Below are 20,814 nucleotides of genomic sequence, written 5' to 3'. Positions count from 1 at the left end.
GTTTTGTTTTGTTTTGTTTGTTTTTCTTTCTCAGTTTAGATCCGTTTTAAGATTTTCTCTTGCCTTATTGCTCTTGCTGGAAATTCCACAATTACACTGAAGAAGGGAGGTTAGGGTGGATATCCTTGTCTCATTCCTGATTTTAGAGGAAATGGCTTCAGATTTCCACAATTAAGTATAGAGATGCCTGTATGTCTTTCACATTTAGGCTTTATTATATTTCCATAAATTTTGGCTTCTCCAAAACTTTTATCACTGCCTTACATATGAAACTGTAACCCCTCTGTACATTACTTTGACAATAAATAAGTTATTATTCAGAAAATAAACCTTTTATCATAAGGGTGTTGAAACTTGTCAAACGCTTATTCTATACCTATTGCGATGCAAAATCTATTGTGTACTTGCTTCAGTTTATGTGTTGACATATTTGATTTATTTTTATTTAATTTTCAAAGTGATATAGAGGAGTTAGTTACATAAATATGACAGTGAATACATTTCTTCTCATGACTGTTACCCCTTCCTAGTTTTTCTCCCACCTTCCCTCCCCCTTTGATTTATGTATATTGAACCAGCTTTGAATCCCTGGAAGAAATCCCCTTTGACCATGTGTGTGATTTTTTTTTTTGGCCAGGGGAGGATGGGGGGGTTAGTTACTGAATTTGGTTAGCCAGAAATTTATTGAGAAGTATTACATCAATGTTTGTCAAAGAGTTTTCTTTCTTTAATGGGTCCCTATTTGGTTTGGGGATGAGTGTTATTCTGACTTCATAAAAATGACATTGGTAGTCATCATTTCCTTTATGTTTTATTCAAGAGTTTGAGGAGTATTTGTGTGAGTTCTCCTTTGACAGCCTTATAGAATTTGGATGTAAATCCATTAGATTCCATGAATTTCTTGAATGGGAGGACATTTATTGCTATTTCAGGTTCATTACTTGTTATGGTATATTTAATTGGTTTAAATATTCTTGGCTCAGTTTCCGTATATTGATGTTCTCTAAGAATGCTTCCATTCCTCCCAGATTCTCCTTGTTGTCATAAGGATTTGCAAAGTATTCCTGTATAACATTTTGAGTACTGATTGTTTCTGATGTGATGTCCCTTTTTAATCTTTAAATTTATTTATTTGGATGTATTACTTTTTATCCAATTTCCTAAGATCTGACAGTTTTCTCATTTTTTTTCCAAATAACCAGTACTTTATTTTGTTAATCCAATGAAATTTACAAGCTCAGCCCAATACCTATCAAAATCCCAGCAACATTCTAAAATGATATAGAAAATTAATTTAAAAATTCATATAGAATAACAACAAACAAAAAAATCCAGAACAATCCCTAACTAGAAGAGCAGGGTGGGAGGAATATTGATACCAAATATCTATTACAAAGTCATAGTATTAAAAATAGCTTGGTACTGACACATGAATAGGCCCAAGGACCAATGGAGCAGAATAGAAGACCCAGGAATAAACACATATAATATAGCTACCAAATATTTAATAAGGGAGCCGAAAACACAGGTTGGAAAAAAGGCAACCTGTAAAATTAAAACTTTATATCATACCTTTTAGATATTTTGTAATTTATAATTTGGTGTAAAGCTATTTGTCTTATATTTTTATTTTAGCACTGGTGTATAATGTAATGAAGTAAACAGCTATATATTAAATTGCAGTTAAATGTAGCATTATTATGACTGTTTTCCATATGCCCTCAAATTAAAAAGAGACATGGAGATGTAAAAATAAATTTCAATAGATTTTTAAGAGATAAAAGAGTAGATAACTTAGAATGTTAACCCTGGAAGATTAATTATATTAGTATGTTTGAATAACATAATAGGTATAATATACATTCACAGGCTATTTCTGAAGTTTGCACAATCCAACTAAAAACCATATTAAATTATTATTTAACTTAATATCTATGATAAATGATTTGTAGTATTTAATCCCTTGAGACCACATAATATATTTATGACATTTCATTGATACATTGACATTAAAATCTAACTTGTAGCCAAACAAATAATGACTGGTCCAAAAGAAAACTGTGAACTATTTATGGCACACAAAAATTTCAGAGATCTACAATTGTCTTTAACAATCCCACATTGCTTAAAGTTATTACTGTTTTGCAAACATTTAGGGCATTTGAGGGAGTCATTGAAAGAAGACAAAGAATTCCTGACATTGACTGGATGCAGATTATATAAAAGAAATCCGGTCCTATTGTTTGCTGGTTCAACTCACAAAAACAGATTGTAGGCTTGGAGAGGATTGGGCTGCATTAGCTCTGCCTGAACAAATTGCAGAAGCAATAATTGAATTTCATGTTTGAAGAAATTGGCACTTTTTCCAAAGTTAAATTCAATGTAGCTTCTTGCTGTGTCTTCTTAAGTATCTCTGGATAAGGCTTGGAATCACCATGTTCTTGCATTGTGGAAAGCTCTGGAGACATCCTTTTCTTGTGAAAAGGTTTGCCTATGCCACATTGTTTTGTAAATTTCCAACTGCATTTGACTGATTTATGGAAGATTTTGAAGTGACTTAAAAAGAAAGAAAGCAGTCATACAGAACTTTATTTCCTTAATTGGACAATAAGAAATGACTGAAAACATGAACAGCACATTTCACTTCATCCATATGGATATGGGGTTTTTATGTAAACAACCAATAAAAGGAAAAGCTCTGCTTAGTCAGACACAGATTATGAGGTGACAAAGGTGATTCTAAGGTTGAAAAAAAGTTCAAATCTTGATATCACTTTGATTATTTTATATAATATGATGTAGGAGAACTACACCTAAAATATACAATTTCCCATAATACATTTCATTATTTATTGGGACTAAGGTTAATAAGCACCCAATTTATTGCCCATAAGGTACAAAGAACTCATGGAAAGGGTTCAAATTGATATCTAAGGAAACAAATAAATATTTTAGATGACATAAGCCACACTTTAGAACATTAACATAAGCACATAAGTCATTTACTTTTCAGCATTTTAGGAATTCTAGACATAGTCCTAATTATTAGAGAATTACAGAGTTGCCGCAATGTCAAGTCCTACATTATAGATCACCTTATATCATATACCTGCAGGTCAGGTGTTTGTTTCATAATGCTTCACTAATGCATCCATCTTCATGTTATTTATAGAACATCTCCAATTTTGGAACTGCATTTTACTTGATTTTTTGTCTGTATTATGTAGAAATTCTTATTAGTTATAAATAAATGTATTGTATGAATTAATGCAATTCATCTCCTGGATCTTTAAGATAAATTTAAAAGACATTACAATTAAGTGTGTAGTGATTATTTCACTCATGTTTCTTTCCCAATTCTTTTTCTAATCCTAACAGCAACACAAAAATTAACCAATTATCCAATATGACAAAACGTACAATTCTAAGTTGAATAAGTTTATATCTCCTTAAGTATCTAAAGCTTACTAATTAAAAATAAACAAAAACCCAAAACAGTCATTCCTCTACATCATTTCTGTGTTCCAACGACTGAAATTCACTGACCTTTGCCAATTCTCCTCATTTAGTAAATGCTGTTCTTAGAGTCAAGAGATGCTGATTGCCTTTCTTTTGTTCAAATGAGTAATTAGCAGCAAAGCCAAGAACTGGTCCCCATCCTCCTGGTTTGGAATTCATGCAATATTATTACTTTTCGAGTGTTCTCCTTCTCTACTTGGACCATTTTTTCCCCTCTGTAAGAGCAAACACAAAAGGAAAGAATGAATGGGACTGGGCGGGTGTATTGTCAAAGTTTCAGTGTATAACCCAGGGGTTCAAAGCTTTCTGAACTGCTCTGTGAACATTTCCTGAAAGTTAATGACAGGTTATTTTGTTCCTTTATTGGAAACCCATGCCAGCATACAATACTCAAGAGCTTAGGCTACAAAGCATAATGTAACCATAGTTATAATAAGACAACAAAATTATAAATAAGAAGGCTTAGCATGACCTGTTTAAAAGCAATACAGAGGAAAAAGTAATACTGTGGAGCCTTTGTTTTTAAATTTCTAAGTATTTGAAATACAAGGAAAAAAACAATTTCAGGAAAAGAATGGAGAAGAAGGTAAAAAAGGAAATTTGAAGTGGTAAATGGCAGAAAACAATTATAAGAAAAGGAATCTTGAATAAATTTACGATAGTTATTGCAATCTGAAAGCCTAAGTGGTATATTGTTTATACCTTCAAAGGCTCATTCAGAATGAAGATAAAATAACTAACAACAGTATATTGTCAGAAACAGCTTTAAGTGTTGTGATATCTATTTTTACTATTAATCTTTTAGAATGATCTTCTTTATAGTTTATAATAAAGTGTTTTGTAAATGTTACTTTTATGCCTCACCATATCCTAACCAAGTTCCGACATTTTTATGTCTGATCTGGATAAGTTTCAGTGGTCAATCTCAGGCCTGAAAACCTTCCTTTTCCATCTCACTTCTGGTATTTTCTGCAAAATGACTTCACTTAAAGATGGTAGGAAGGAAAGGTCAGTGTATTCTATTGATTATGGTTCTAGTGAGAACCATGGCATTATTGGCTCTTTACTTTAGAAGAAACACTTGGTTCCATTTTCCAAAATCTCTTAGCACTCAAAACAAATCTTACAATTTCTCAGACCTACCATTATCAGCCAAGTATTAGACCCTTCTCAGAGCAGGAAATGCTCATATGTACTGCTGAACCAGTACCAACAGAGAAATATCCAATACTCAAAGCCTAACTTGAATATGTTTGTATTGCTTCTGAAGATGTCTTATTTAATTCTTTAAATTGATGTCTATTATTGATTGTAAAGCAACACTTAGCTAAAGCAAATCTCTACTGAATTGACATGCTATGTTTATAATTATGGCTAAAGGACAAAGCATTTTCAAGATGAACATGCCTGATAGTGGATGCATTTAGTTATATTCATTAAATACATATATACATACATAATGTCTAAAGAAAATTGCAAGGTGTTGATTTTGTAATCTCAGCAAAACCAGAAAAACAGAGGTATAGTGCCAGACTTCAAACAATGTCCTAAAAATTTCCTATTTCTTTTAGTTGCACATGTACCCCAGTCAAATATAGTTATATAGATTGTAGAATTAGAGAATATATTGGATTCCTTAACGCATCAATAATCTTTGTAGAAATTATGACTTAATAAGGAGTCAACTCTTGGTTTATAGGCTTATAAAAATGTAATCAAATAACTAGAATATAGAAACCCAAAGACACATTGAGACTTCATTGAAATGATTACCTTCTTCTTTAGTAAACTTTTCTAACATAATTGCCCATTATGTCCTACAATATTGTCATGACCTGTATGTTGTACCCAAAGTTGAAACTATATCTCCCATGTTAAGAACTTGGAAAAAATTATACTAAGTGAAGAGAGCCAGACCCAAAGAAACAAGAACTCTATGTTTTCCCTCATAGGGAATAATTAGCATAAGTTTAGGCTAGTCACAGCAGAGGATCACAAGAGCCCAATTAGCTATGCCCTTATGAATTCATAAGATGTAAAATGAACTCCATGTTATGGAAACAAGTGTTATATCATGGTTGTAATTACTTCCGACATGCCATGTGAAACAGTAGCTTTTTTTGTTGATGATCCTCTTGTATACCCTTCCTATGGTGTACCCCCGCTAACACTGTATCTCATCTGTGTACCCTGGATATTGTATATACTGGTATTAGAACTAGGGAAGTGAAAAGGAATATCAAAATCAAGAGACAAAGGATACAAAGACAAAGGACTCCAAAAGCAATACTTGCAAAACACTTGGTGTAAACCAAATGAACAACTCATGGTGGGGAGAGGGAAAGGGCAGGGGAGAGGGGAGAATGAGGGAGGAGGTAACCAATAGTACAAGAAATGTATCCATGGCCTAACGTATGAAACTGTAAAAAAATATATGTATAAACAAAAAGTAAAAGAATAAAAAAGAGGAAAAAATATTTTACTCACTGCCTTACATATGTAACTATAACCCCTCTGTACATTACTATGACAATTAAAAAGTAAAAATTTAATAATAAATAAATAAATCTCCCATGTTTATGATCATGGTATTTGCAATTGCAAATCAAAGAGAACATGGAGTTTCCCTGATCCTTTGGGTTAGATATTTTGTCACCCACCAAATTATAAGAAAAGAAAGAATAAGTATGTAACATATAGAACCATGTTCAAACAGACAAATAAGGAAACAAAATCAGTTGAATAAAGAGGTCACTCAGATTGCTTTTAAATGTTGTCTTGATAAATTGTAATTCCTTCCCTTTTGATCACTTGCACAGTTCTAACAAGACAAATTGACTGAAGAGGACACATTGTAAATCTTGTCAGCATGATGGATTTCACTATAGAAGGACTGTCTATAGCACTCCAGCCCTAATCAGAAGGGTGTTTTAAAGACAAATTTTATTGGAAGTCATTCTTTGGGTTGGTGTTAAAGGTAACAAACAATATATCTTGTATTTGCTTTGTCTAGATTGAAGACTGAATAGATGTGTCTACATTAATTTTGAACAGTGAATTTGTTGAATGGCATGAAACTTGGAAATGAAATCTACATATATTCTAAAAAAGTTGGAGATGCTGATATTCAACAGAATATATCAATAACAAAATTATTATTACTATCATGTGTTCGATTGATAAAAGTTTACATGATTTAGAAAACGTTTTCAGTTATTATCCAAACCACATGATTTCTGATAAGAAGCAGACATTTTTTTCCAGTCACTTTGAAATAGTGTTATGTATTTATTTACAGAATGTCCATGGTAACAGGAAAGAAAGCACTGTATGAACTAAAGCATATAGGATTTCCTCTGTAAGATTAATTTGTCACACCTCTTGGTGAATGCCTAACCATGATTAACAAAGACAAACCTTGATATCACACTCGGCTCAGGTATGATTTCACTGCATTCTTTCTTAAGGAAAGAAAAGTCAGTCATTTTTCTTTATAGTATACAAACATAGTGTACTTAAAGATTTGTCTTTATTATGACTTTCACTTTTGATAGTATCATCATAATGTATGTATGTACATATATATGTATGTATGTATCTATATATGTGTGTATGTGTGTGTAGAAAGAGGGAGATCAATCTATTATTTATATATCTGCCTATTATTTCCAGAGACTCCCTTATGTTTATTATTTTATTCTTATCATAGCCAAGTCACATGTCTAATCACAATAAGTTTTCAATAAACTAATAACTGCATTTTTTCATATAGTTCAATAATTTACAATGTGTCAAATTGAATTTAGCATATCTTGCACTTCGATATTAAGTTTTGTTTCATGCTAGTCAGAGGGATACAAAGATTAATAAATCACTGTCCCTTATTTCCCCATGTTCTTATGAGTTGGAAATCTAATAACGTTGTTTACAATATAAAATGTGATCTTAGGTAGTAAAAGTATGCAAAATCACTTCATGAATATAGAAAAAACTCTGTTGATTTCAGAACATATATTATCTATTTGTTTAATTTTTGTTTGCTGTTTTCTGGGTTTGAATTTAGAGCCCCACACTTGCTAGGCAAATTCTCTACAGCTAAGCGTGCCTCCAGTGTATTTCAAGGCCAGTCTTTATTGTTTATTTGTTTGTTTTTAACTTGGAGTCTTGCTTCTTTCCTAAGTATATAACTGTCCTGTGAACTTCCTATTAATGGCTTCCTTGTGTAATTGGGATGACAGTTGTTCTTTTCCATACTCAGAATCATACACTGCTACAGGTTCTTATGGACATTCCTGCCTGGGATTGACTTGTAACCACAATCTTCCCAATCTTAGTTTACCACCTAACGAGGCTCATACACACAGAACAACAACCTTCTGTGGGTTGGGTAGAACTCTCAAAAACTTTTCTGCACAGTCTGGCTTCATATCAAGATCATTATGTTCTCAGTCCCCCAAGAAGCTAGGATAACAGGTGTGAGGCACCATCCCAGGAAGAATCTTTTTTTTTTTTTTAAATTACTTTTTATGATGTCATTGAATATAAACTTCGCACACAACCTGCAGATGTTATTTTGATTTTGTTTTTCTTATTTATTTTCAGAACTGTTCCAATTATGTATTGTTTGGAAAACTGGGTCTTAAAAATGAACAAAGCTTTTTCCCAGAGTAATTTGGATTAATGATACACTGTGAGATATTTAAACAGATGCTTGTTTCTACACTTTAAATTTTCCAAAAAGGGGAAACATAAACACTCACAAAGTAACAATATGTAATAGCTTTCCACAGCTGCATTTCTTCCATGTGTTTGGAAAATATTCTTTTATTTTTGACCATCTTCAAATCCTACTCAGGGTCAGAGGCAGATGTACATCTCTCAAAATGCTGTCTTTCTTGCTGGAAATAAGAATTCCATTAGGAATAAGTAAAACACAAACACACACACACAAAAATAAGAAAGAAAAAAAACACATACACATTGATTTAGTGCCAATCTTATTTGTATAATAAAAAAAACTTTATAAAGTAAGGAAAAAATTTCCTAAATAATATCAGCTCTCAAGGAACCTCGTATGTAATTACAAAAGCAGTTTTATCTTTATTGCTTGGTATTCTCATGTTACAAGAAGCTGTTATAAACAACAGACACATACATCTGCACAGGTCAAGGATAGAAAAGGTCATTCTATCTCCAATTTTCTATTATTTATGATGTGGCAAGAATGCAGAGTTCAATAGTACCATCAAGACTGTGCATTTCCAGCATGCAATTATTTTTGTCTCTTTAGCTTAAGTTATTATTTACTCATTTCTCTTTCAGTAATTTTCACATGCTATTTAACACCAATGTTCACTGATTATGCTAAAAATGCTTATAAACACAAGAATCTAATGTATATCAATGAAAATTAAAAAGAATGACATAAGGGTTAGGGGGAAAGAATGTTGAGAAAGGTAACATTGATCCAAGGTATGTTGCATACATGAACTTCTTTGTTAAATGGCAGTTTGTGTGTTAACTATTTAAAGATAATTTTTTTAAATCATGATTGTAATGAAACCAACATAAAATCATCCATATCAACAAAATATTCTTCTCACTAATAACTCATAATTTAGTTTATAATCATCCATATTTAAATGTGTAATTCACATTAAAATATCCCATGGTAAATTCAACTTCACCATTGTCTTACTTATTTATCTATTTGAAAAGATATATAAAGGTCTTACTGTGATCCACATTTTTTACTATAATTTATACAAAAACTTCAAAATATGAGAAAACTAATAAAAAATTTGTTTTAAAGAATATCTTATGTAATTATATAATTTTATAATACTCATTTTTCCAACCTTTTTCTTAATAACTTCTGTCCTTGGAATCTTTATATTCTTTATGAGTACTAGTATTATAGCCATGGAAGGGTGTTTTTTGAAGAGTAAAAGCAGATTTTTCCCTACCAAAGTATAACGAGATCTCATGTAATAACTTTGAAATGTCCACAGTATGAAGAATTTTGCTTCCTAAAGTAAGAAGGATTTATCTAAGATATTGTATACAAGCTGGGAATTATAATATGTTTCTTAAAGCTTCCTGCTAGGCCAGATTAATTTCTACTGAGAGTATTCTTATTATCAGACATCTTATCTTATTCTTATTCTTATATTATTCTTATTATCAGACATCCTTTCCTGATTGCTGCCATACTTTAAGAGTTCATTTCCCAAACTGTTTTACAACTTTGCCACTATTTTGTCTTCCAATTTTCATCTCTTGGCTTATGCTGTCTTTGGAGCTTGCATATCTTTTACTTTCTCTGTCCTTTGGAATCTTAGGTATTATAGACAAGGTATACAATCATCCCAGATACCTCTCATTGGAAAAATAAAGAAAACATAACAGAAATACACAATGGAAATTTACTCATTCATTGGAAAGAAGGAAATGTCATCATTTCCAAAGAAATGGAAGAACAAAGGAAAACCTAGAGTTATGGAGTACGTAGGAATAAGTACAATTATTGACAGGGGTGACATTCATCAAGACACATCATATTCATGATTTGCTTTGTTAAATGGCAATTCCTTTGTGCAGGTGCTTAGAAACTTTTTAAAAAGGTATTGTTTTACATTACTTATTTACTATCTAACATCCTTGATCTGTATGACTGTTTGGTTTTTTTGTTCAGTTGCTATATTTCAATATATAGCATTTGCCTTTTAGCACAACTTGTAGTTTTATTTATTGACAACCTAATATGGTGTCCTAAATGTCCATCGTAATACATAACAAAGTGTGCTTGATAAATTCAAACTTTAGTTAGGTCTCTCACCTCTTTTTCCTTTTGAATTGGGACTGTGATGCTTTAAAAATCTTGTTTCTCTTGGAAGGTCAGAGACTGGCTAGGCAGGGCACAGGTCTTCCTCCTCCATCTACCCACTGTATTTTAGGACCTCAAAAGACTAGCAGATGAGACACTGTGTGCTCCCTTCTGAGGGACAAGGTATTTTGCATGTTGTTACATACGCCTTCTCCCTTTATTTCTATTGAAAGCAGAGAAAAGATATTTCGCTGATATTTACTGTAAAATATTCACAGAGTTCCAGGAGGCAAAAGTCACCCAGCTATGTGTCCAGCAATGACTGGACATTCTAATGCATTAGCTTTCTGAATTGTCCAGAAGGAGCTTCCAGCAAGTTAGGAATTAAAGTTCACGGTTTTTCCACTGGCACTGGTTCCCAGGGAGCTTCCTGATCTAGGAATTTGTTATTCTTTCTGTTGTTTCCTTGTTCTTGTTACTGGAAAGCCACCAGTGATTGCCCATTCTCTCAAGCCTATAAGAAAAGTAGTGGGTTTGATTGCTTATTTAATTGCTCATCTATTTACTTGTTTTTAGGCCACAGGGCCTATGCTTAAACTGACTCTTGCAGTCGGAGATTGAAATTGCAAACCAATATTATTTGAGCGGTTTATTTTATAACCAATCATTTTGTATAAATATTTTATACATACTCTAAAATAAAATGTATTTAACATAATTTTATATTGATTTTATTTTACAATGATACTTCTTTTCTTGAAAATGCAAATAAATCTTCCATTTAAATTGTAAAGCAGGCATTTGGTTCTAAAATTTTTACAGTAATACTACCTCTTTCAGTTCAATAGAAGGAAAATGGAACCAATATAATAACTGTTCAGTATTATAATTCTTGAAAACTTGGTTTAATTGGACTTCTACAAAGCTCATTTTTCTTCCTTCTAAAACAAAATATTGAGCCAGACCAGAATAGGACACCCCACCAACACATTGTAATCCCAACAGGATCAATAGAGACCAAGGAAAGAATCCTCAAAGCTGCTAGGGAGAAATAAACAATCACATATGAAGGAAAACCAATCAGAATTACTCCAGACTTCTCAAAAGAGACCATGAAAACAAGGAGAGCCTGGAATGAATTATGCCACACCCTAAAGAAAAATAACTATCAACCAAGAATACTGTACCCAGCTAAACTCTCATTCATAGCTGAAGGTCAAATAAAAGTCTTCCACAGTAAGAAAAAACTGAAACAATATATCTCCACCAAATCAGCATTACAGAAAATCCTCAAGGATACCCTACACATGGAAAATAATCAAGATCACAATACAGACAGAGAAATGAACCCTAAGTAGAAAACTGGGATATTAGGACAAGAACTGGGAAGACACAGATTTTAAAAAGATAGCTATAATGAAAGGAACAAACGATCATCTATCAATTCTAACTCTCAATATTAATAGACTTATCACTCCAAATAAATGACATAGGCTCATAAGTTAGATGAAAAATCAAGAGCCAACTATCTGCTGACTCCAAGAGTCACATCTACCTAGCAAAAGCAAACATTTTCTAAAAGTAAAAGGCTGAAATAAAATCTACCAAGCAAATGGCCCCCATAAGCAGGCTGGAGTTGCAATTCTAGTATCAGATAAAATTGACTTCAAATTAAAAATGGTAAGAAGAGACAAAGGAGGTTACTACATACTAATAAACGGATCTCTCCTAAAAGAGGATATTACAATCCTAAATATCTACACCTCAAATACAGGAGCACCCAACTTCATCAAACAAGCACTACTGACTCTAAAAACACTCATAGATCCAAGCACATTGATAATTGGATAATTTAATACTCCACCGTCACCTGTGGACAGATCAACACTCCAAAAACTGAGCAAAGAAACCTTAGAACTAAACACCTGCAGAGACCAACTAAACTTAAGAGACATCTACAGAATATTCCATCTAGCAACACAAGAATATGCACTCTTTTCAGCAGCACATGGAATATTCTCCAAAATAGATCGCATCTTAGGGCACAAAGCAAATCTGTACAAATTCAGAAGTATCAAAATCATTCACTGCATTCTCTCAGACCACAATGGAATAAAATTAGAGCTCAACTCAAACAGCCACCACAGAAAAATCCTACAATTCATGGGATGTAAAAAACACATTGCTGAACCACTAGTGGGTCATTGAAGAAATTAGAACAGAAATTCAAATGTTTATGAAATTAAACCAAGATGAGCACACAAATACCAGCTCCTTTGTTACACAGCAATGCAGTACTCAGGGGAAAATTTATATCTGAGTGCCTAAATCAACAATTGGAGAAACATCAATTCAACAACTTAAGGAAGCACCTTAAACTCCTTGAAAGAGAACATTAAGCCAAACCCCAAGCCAATAGACGGGAGCAAATAATTAAAATTAAATCAGAATTAAACGACTTAGAGTTAAAAAAAAACACATAGAATCAACAAATCTAAGAGTTAGTTCTTTGAAAAAATTAACAAGATAGAACCCTAACAAATCTGATCAAAAACAAAGACAACACACCCAAATAAACAAGATCAGAGATGAAACAGGTAACACCACCACAGAAACAACCAAGATTCAGAACTCAATAAGGGAATCTTTTGCAAACCTTTACTCCAACAAATTTGAGAACTTGGAAGAAATGGATGAATTCCTACCAAAAATTGATAGTCCCATACTTAACAATGAAGATTTAAACCTTCGAAACAGACCCATATCCAGCTTTGAAATAGACACTGCAATAAGAGATCTCCCATCCAAGAAAAGCCCAGGTCCAAATAGATTCACAGCAGAATTCTACAAGGCCTTCAAAACAGAACAAACACCAATATTTTTCAAACTCTTCAATGAAATTGAAAGTGAAAGTTTGTTACCAAATGCATTCTATGATGCCAGTATGACCCTTATCCCAAAACCAGGCAGGGGCTCATCAAGGAAAGAGAACTATAAACCAATTGCCCTGATGAAAATTGATGCAAAAATTCTCTACAGAATTCTTGCCAATCAACTACTACTGGTCATCAAAAAAAAAAAAAAAATCATACACTATGACCAAACTGGATTCATTGCCAGTATGCAGAGCTGGTTCAATATACGCAAGTCAATCAATGAAATCCACCACATCAACTGGAGCAAGGTTAAGAATCACATGATTTGTACATCATTTTTGTTAAAAATGTTGATATCATCCATTTTAGTGCTGCAACTGTAAATGTACAATAGTAAGAAATTAGACAAAATTTTCATGTTCAGTAACAGAATAAAAGGCTTTTCATTCAGCTATCTAGGAATCCTCAATGCTGTAGGAAAACACGGTCATTCCTCTAACACTGCAGTCTATACTAATGTTAGCTTTCTTTTTAAATTTTTTTCCCTATAAGCATTTTTAAAAGGCATACCCCAAAGAGGTGTGTAACCACCACCCTCACCAAAATACAGTTTATTGTCTCTCTCCCTCCTTTTTTAAATGATAGTGCATATATAGATGGATAGCATGGTTAGCAAACCTTGTGAAATTTAAATAAGTTTGTATTTACATGTGAAACTCTAAATGCATGGTAACTATTTAATGTCATAATGGTTTAGTTACTTCATTCTGTTTTGTCATGTGCCACAAAATATGCACTTTTTTTCACTTTTTTCACTTTGTATATCAGTTACGGGTTACAACTGATCCATTCTGAAAACAATGATGATGACAAAAAAAAAAAAGCCCATTCATACTGTTTAACAATTGTATAAGTGCCCAAGTAATTCACTACAGCCTAAAGCCTTGCCTTTGTAATTTGACTTCTGAAACGTTGGCAATCAAAGCATGCACTTGTAACAGTGACAAAGAAAAAGCAATTTATATTACTACTCAATACAATGTGCATGAACTTAAAAAAAATCACATGATTATTTTGCTACATGCAGAAAAAGCATTTGTTAAAATCGAGCACTCATTTATGATAAAAGCTGTGGAGAAACTAGGATTCCTGGGAACATTCCTGAATATAATTAAGTCTGTCTACGACAAACCCACAGCAAACATTACTCTTAATGGGGAAAAGTTAAAGGCATTTCCTCTAAAATCAGGAGCAAGACAAGGTTGTCTGCTCTCTCTTCTCTTTTCAACATAGTATTACAATTCCTAGCCAGAGCAATAAAGCAAGAGGAAGACAGAAAGGGAATGCAAATAGGAAAAGATGAAGTTAAACTCTTTCTCTTTGCAGACAACATGATCCTGTAACTAAAGAACCTGCATATTCAACTCCAAAGTTACTTGACCTGATCCAAAACTTTGGCAAATTAGCAGAATATAACATAAACCCTCAGAAAAACAATGGCTTTTCTATATGCCAACGACAAAACAAAACAAAACAAAACAAAAAAGCTGAAATCAGGAAAGCAACTCCTTTTCCAATAGCCTTAAAAAGCACAAAATACTTGGTAATAAACTTAATCAAAGAAGTGAAAGATCTCTATGATGAGAACTTTAAAAACCTGAAAAAGGAAATTAAGGCAGAACTTAAGAAATAGAAAAACCTCCCATGCTCCTGGATTGGGAGGATTAACATTGTCAAAATGGCAACATTACCAAAGGCTACCTACAAATTCAACTTCCTGTATCTCCTTCCTGTGATTGTGCATGTGCTATCATTGTATCTCATCTGAATAACCTGGATACTGTATATACTTGTATTAGGACTAGGGAGAGGAAAGGGGATAGCAACATAGAAAGACAAAGGACAAAAAGACAAACAACTCCAAAAGCAATACTTACAAAACCATTTGGTGTAAACCAACTGAACAACTCATGGGGGGAGACAGAAAAGGGGGGAAATGATGGAGGAGGTAACAAATTATATAAGAAATGCACCCACTGCCTTACACATGAAACTATAACCCCTGTGTATATCACATTGACAATAAATGAATAATAAAAACACAATATTGCTAATAAAAAAAATGAAAAATATAAGTTGCTATCAAATCTAAGTCACCACCCCTTTGATAGAACTATTTCCTTAGTTGGCTCTAGAAGGATCTAAACTATTCCAGGGAAATATACTTTGGTTGTTAGCCCCATCCTTGAAGTAGCTAGCTCATGTTTATGACTTAACATTATTTTTCTGTTTAAAAATTATTCTACCTAAGGCTGGCAAGGTGGCCTAGTGGTAGAGTCCTTGACAAGCATACATGCAGCCATGGATTCGATTCCGCAGCACCACATAAACAGAAAAAGGCATGAGTGGTGCTGTGGCTCAAGTGGTAGAGTGCTAGCCTTGAGCACAAAGAAGACAGGGATGGTGCCCAAGCCCTGAGTCCAAGCTCTAGGATGGATGTGTGTGTGTGTGTGTGTGTGTGTGTGTGTGTGTGTGTATTCTAACCTTCAGTACTTATATTTAACATGATCTGGAGTTCCTCCCTAGTTATAATACATTTGTTTCTGGATCGTTGTAAGAGTTTGTCTCTACCAAGTCAATGCACAGGTACATAAAAATGGGACATTGTGGAACTCTGTGTAGCACCACTCTCATAAGCTGGATGCCATTATCTAAAGGAGCTGCTACCTTGCAATATCAGAAACCAGTGGCATGCAATGCAGCATCTTGCTTTCTCTCCAAGTCACTGATAGACAGTAGGGTTCTTTATTAAGATCATCTTTTCATTTATGTCCAGACACTCTAGATGTAGTACAAGCATGTGAAGGTGCTGTGTCCACTAATCTACTTCCTGTTCCGGGAAGACCAAAGGAATGAAAAATGATTGACTTAAATGTCACAATAATATCATGTAAAAATACCTAAGGAAAATGACAGGTGGCCTAGAGCTTATTGATGCGGGACTAATTATGTTGCTATGTTAGACCAAAAGAGCTTATGGAAAGTTTTTTGTTTTTTGTTTTTTTTTTTGGTTTTTGGTTTTTTGTTTTACTGTGACAAAAAATAAAACGTGTAGAGAGACAGTGTTCTCCCATTGTTTGCAATAAAGTCAGTTATCCGAAGAGTGGCCACAAGGTGAAGTGGGCATTTAATCACGAGCAAGAGATATGATGTTAAAGAAGAGGTTCTTGAGCTGCTAGAAATATTCTGATTAATGTGTTCAGAAGTAGCAGTGGCTATCTCATATTTAATACAATATTTGACAAAATGGAAGATCTTCAAATTTTTTAAGCTCCTCCAACTGACACATCGGATTTACAGTTTTATGAGAGCAAATAAAATTCATAATGCAATTTAGTAATGGTCACTTAACTGGTAAATCAAACACTATATTTTCTGTCATCTTAACTTTAAATGCCTGTTGGTGTTTATATTGCTAATTTAATGGTTCAGTAATATTGTATATTTATATTGTGTTTAGAATAAATGCCATTTCCAGGTAGCTTGTTTAATTCAGTACTTTAATTATGATTGATAATTACTGTTATTTTTATGAGAGGAAACTGGTATTTAGCAAAGACTTTGACCTTTTGTTTCAAAGGGAAGAAAATTAATTCCTTGTAGACATTTTCAGGCTATGGTGAGAAGATACTTGTAATTCATTAACAATATTTTCACAATAAACTGCATTCAATAAGTACCTTTTCTATGAGAATTAATAAGAAACTACATTTTATCCCTTAATGTTTCCAGTAGTCTTATTTATTAGAAGTGTCACTATTAATATTACCACTCAAATTATGCTCAATGTTGTGAGCATTATAGAAACTTCTTGAAACCAGAGCTAAGATTGGAATGAAGCAAACAGCAGATATCACTGAGCATTCTAGACACAATCCTTATGTGTAAGAAGGGTGATTTTCAAATATAAATGCAAGAAAAATATTAGTTGTTATTTTAAATTTAATAAATCTAATCATAATGTTCATTTAAAACATGCAACATTCATGGGACATTATTTTTTTCTGAAATCTGGTGTGATTTCAAGACACATAAGTATGTTCATCACATGAGGGGCACTCAAAACACATTGTGCTTGAATACTGTTTTTGATAGAATTTATTGTTACACGTGAAAGTTCCATATTTCTTCAAATAAAGTATTTTTTTCCCAATAGTAAGTGTACTTATTTCTAAGACCTACTGAAAGTTACTAGTTAGGGTTCAACTATTAATGACCTCCACTGAACAAAGGCTCACAAAAGTTACAGTAGCATATTAATCAAAACTAATTCAATGATTTGTCATCAGCTTTAGATTAGCCTTTGACCCTAAAATGTGAGTCATATATCATTTTATACCAGTTTTCTGTATCACACTGTTATGAAAAACTCTCTAATATGTAGAGAAGGCAATTATTCCTTGAACTTCTGTTTTTAAGTGACGAAAATTGTCACAAAGTTCTAATGGAAGTGATCTTGTCAAGAAGATAGTTATATCCTCACCCTTCTAGTCATGATACAGCACTGTAATAATTCTAATTTCTTGACAAGGAAAACATATATTTGAATAGTTATTTCTCAGAACCAGAAGTGAATGTTAGAGGAATATTTAATTATTTATTATTTCTAGGCATGTATATTTGTGTGTATGTGTTTGTGTGTGTGTTTGTGTGTGTGTACGTACAGGTGATGTGGCTTACAGATCATGTTATATAAAATTATTTGGTTCTCCCCATAAGGAAGAAGGTTGTGCATCTAATTATTCTACATGGTTGACAATATCTCTGTTACTGGAATATATATTCTATGCAGAAATGTATTGATCCACAAAATGGAAACTGAAATGATGTGTTTCTGTTTCAAATGGATGAGGTCTCAGAGGACTAAGATATGAGCCTTAAGGACCCAAGACAGCCAAGATAGACAAATGTTAAAGATATATTTTTTTCCAAATAACCAGTAAAAACTCAGAGCTGGTGGAAGGGAGGCATAGGATCAAGTGATAGAGCTCCAGATAGAGAGGATAAAGGCAAGCATGAGCTTAAAGCCTTGCATTCAAGGAGCACAATACATAAATAAATAAATAAATATAAAGAAAAGAATTGAAAGATTGATTGGATTATTTATTCCCAGTAGAATTAAGACAATATGACAAATCTAGACTTCAATCATATCTTTTTTATGCTTACAAATTTTATGTGATCACTTAAACTTATTGAAAAAATATTGTAAAATGAGATTATAAAATGGTATTATACAAGAAATTTTATTTTTCTTATTGTACATTTAAAGTCAAATGGACTAAGAATTGTTGGGGACTCAGTTTTGGCCTTAATGGGGGAAGGGCGACAAGAGCTCCTGAGAAGCTACCCTTCCCCCAGCCCTGGGACAGTGTAAAAAGCTAGCCCCTCCCACCTTCTGGCCTCAACTGGAAGAGAAGACTCCGCCCCTGGGGGAGGCAAACACACGTATGCCACCATGATAGGGGTTATCCAGCCCACAAAGGAAGTTTCATGACATCACCTGATGGACACCGTCTTTAGCCTATGACTGGCCCCCTCCTTTCCCACCATTACCGCTATATAAACCCCCTCCCAATTAAATCCTGTGAGACCCATTCAACCGTCAAGGGGTCTCCCTGATGTCTTCTGCCACCGCTCCTGAAAAGTGAGGGGACCTGGGGGAGGGGAGGCATCAGCAACCTTTCCTCAACTTAGCGTAACACATGATGGCACGCCTTTGCCTTCTGCTGGCGGAAGACAAGGCCGAGTGCTCTTTCATAGTTTCTGGGGTTCAGGCATTTCCCTGGGAGATAGGGGGAAAGGGATCCTTCAGGTCCCGACAAAGAATCACATTCTTAGGTATAACAATGTTTTTGAATTCAATACTTCTCTTTCATGGGTACAGAATTTTCTTCCAACTTTAATATTAACTACAGAGAAATATTGCTAAAATGCTTTGAGGTATAATTATAACAATAGTTACCCAGGCTCGTTGGCTTAGAAAGAAACTTCCTTAATAAAGGCCCAGAAATGCAACAAATCAAAGAAAGGTTGGACACATGGGACTGTATCAAACTGCAGAGCTTCTGCACAGCAAAGGACATAGCTTATAAAATAAACAGAAAGCCCACAGATTGGGAGAAGATCTTTATCAGCCATACAACAGACAAAGGCTTCATATCTAAATATACATAGAACTCAAAGAATTAAATTACTCCAAAACAAATCTTCAAAAAAAACAATGGCCCTTCAACAAATAGGCCAAAGATCTAAAAAGAGACTTCTCTGAGGAGGAAGTGAGAATGGCCAAGAGACACATGAAGAAATTCTACATCACTGGCCATAAAATAAATGCAACTTAAAACATTGAGATTCCACGTCACCCCTCTAAGAATGTTCATTATCAGGAAAACTAAGAATAACAAATGCTGGATGGGATGTGGCCAGAAGGGAACACTGTTGGTGGGAATGTAAACTGTGCAACCACTCTTGAAAGCAGTGTGGAGGTTCCTCACAAGGCTAAGGATAGAGCTACCCTATGACCCAGCAGTCTCACTTTGGGGCATCTACCCAAAAGATTATAAGCAAGACCACACTAAAGCCACCAGCACAACAATGTTCATTGCAGCACAATTTGTCATTGCTAAAACATGGAACCAACCCTGATGCCCCTCAGTAGATGAGTGGATCAAGAAGATGTGGTACATATACACAATCGAATTTTATGTCTCTATCAGAAAGAATGACATTGCCCCATTAATAAGGAAATGGAAGAACTTGGAAAAAATTACACTAAATAAAGGGAGCCAGACCCAAGGAAACATGAACTCTATGGTCTCCCTCGTAAGGAATAGATAGCACATTTCTATGATAGACATAGCAGAAAATCACAATAGCTATGCTCTTATGAACACACAAAATAATGCTAAGCGAAATGAAATCCATGTTATGGAAATGAGTGGTATATCATTGTTGTAGTTAATTTCAATCTGCTTTGTGAAACTATACCTTTTTTCCTCTGGTAATTTCTTCCTGTGTTTTTTCTACTGCCATTAATGTAATTGATCTTAATTCCCTGGATACTGTATGTATGTGTATGGGAACGAGGGAGGGAAAGGGAATTCCAAAATCGAGAGATAAATGACAAAAAGACTACCCATTGCAATAGTGATACTCACAAAATCAGTTGCTATTAACAAACTATTCAACACATAGGGGGAAGAGAACTGGGGAGGAGGGAAATGGGGGAAAATGAAGGCGGAGGTAACAAGTTGGATAATAAACATACTTCCCTTCTTTACATTACTTTGACAATAAAGAAGAAAAAGAAAAAAGTAATCCAAGGAATAAGATCTTAATAATTTTCAAAATGGTAATACCATATTTGGCAGTTATTAAATGTTTATATATTTGTGAGGTATTTTATGCCATTTTGTAATATAATCTCTTAATGTTCAAAATAATATAGTTATTTATTAATATATGCCATATATTACATAAATTATTATATTATATGCATGTACTTTCCTTCTATTTAAAAGTATTTTTTCC

This window comes from Perognathus longimembris, chromosome 3 (assembly GCF_023159225.1).
Source record: "Perognathus longimembris pacificus isolate PPM17 chromosome 3, ASM2315922v1, whole genome shotgun sequence".
NCBI lineage: Eukaryota > Metazoa > Chordata > Mammalia > Rodentia > Heteromyidae > Perognathus > Perognathus longimembris.
Note: the sequence above shows the minus strand (reverse complement) of the source record.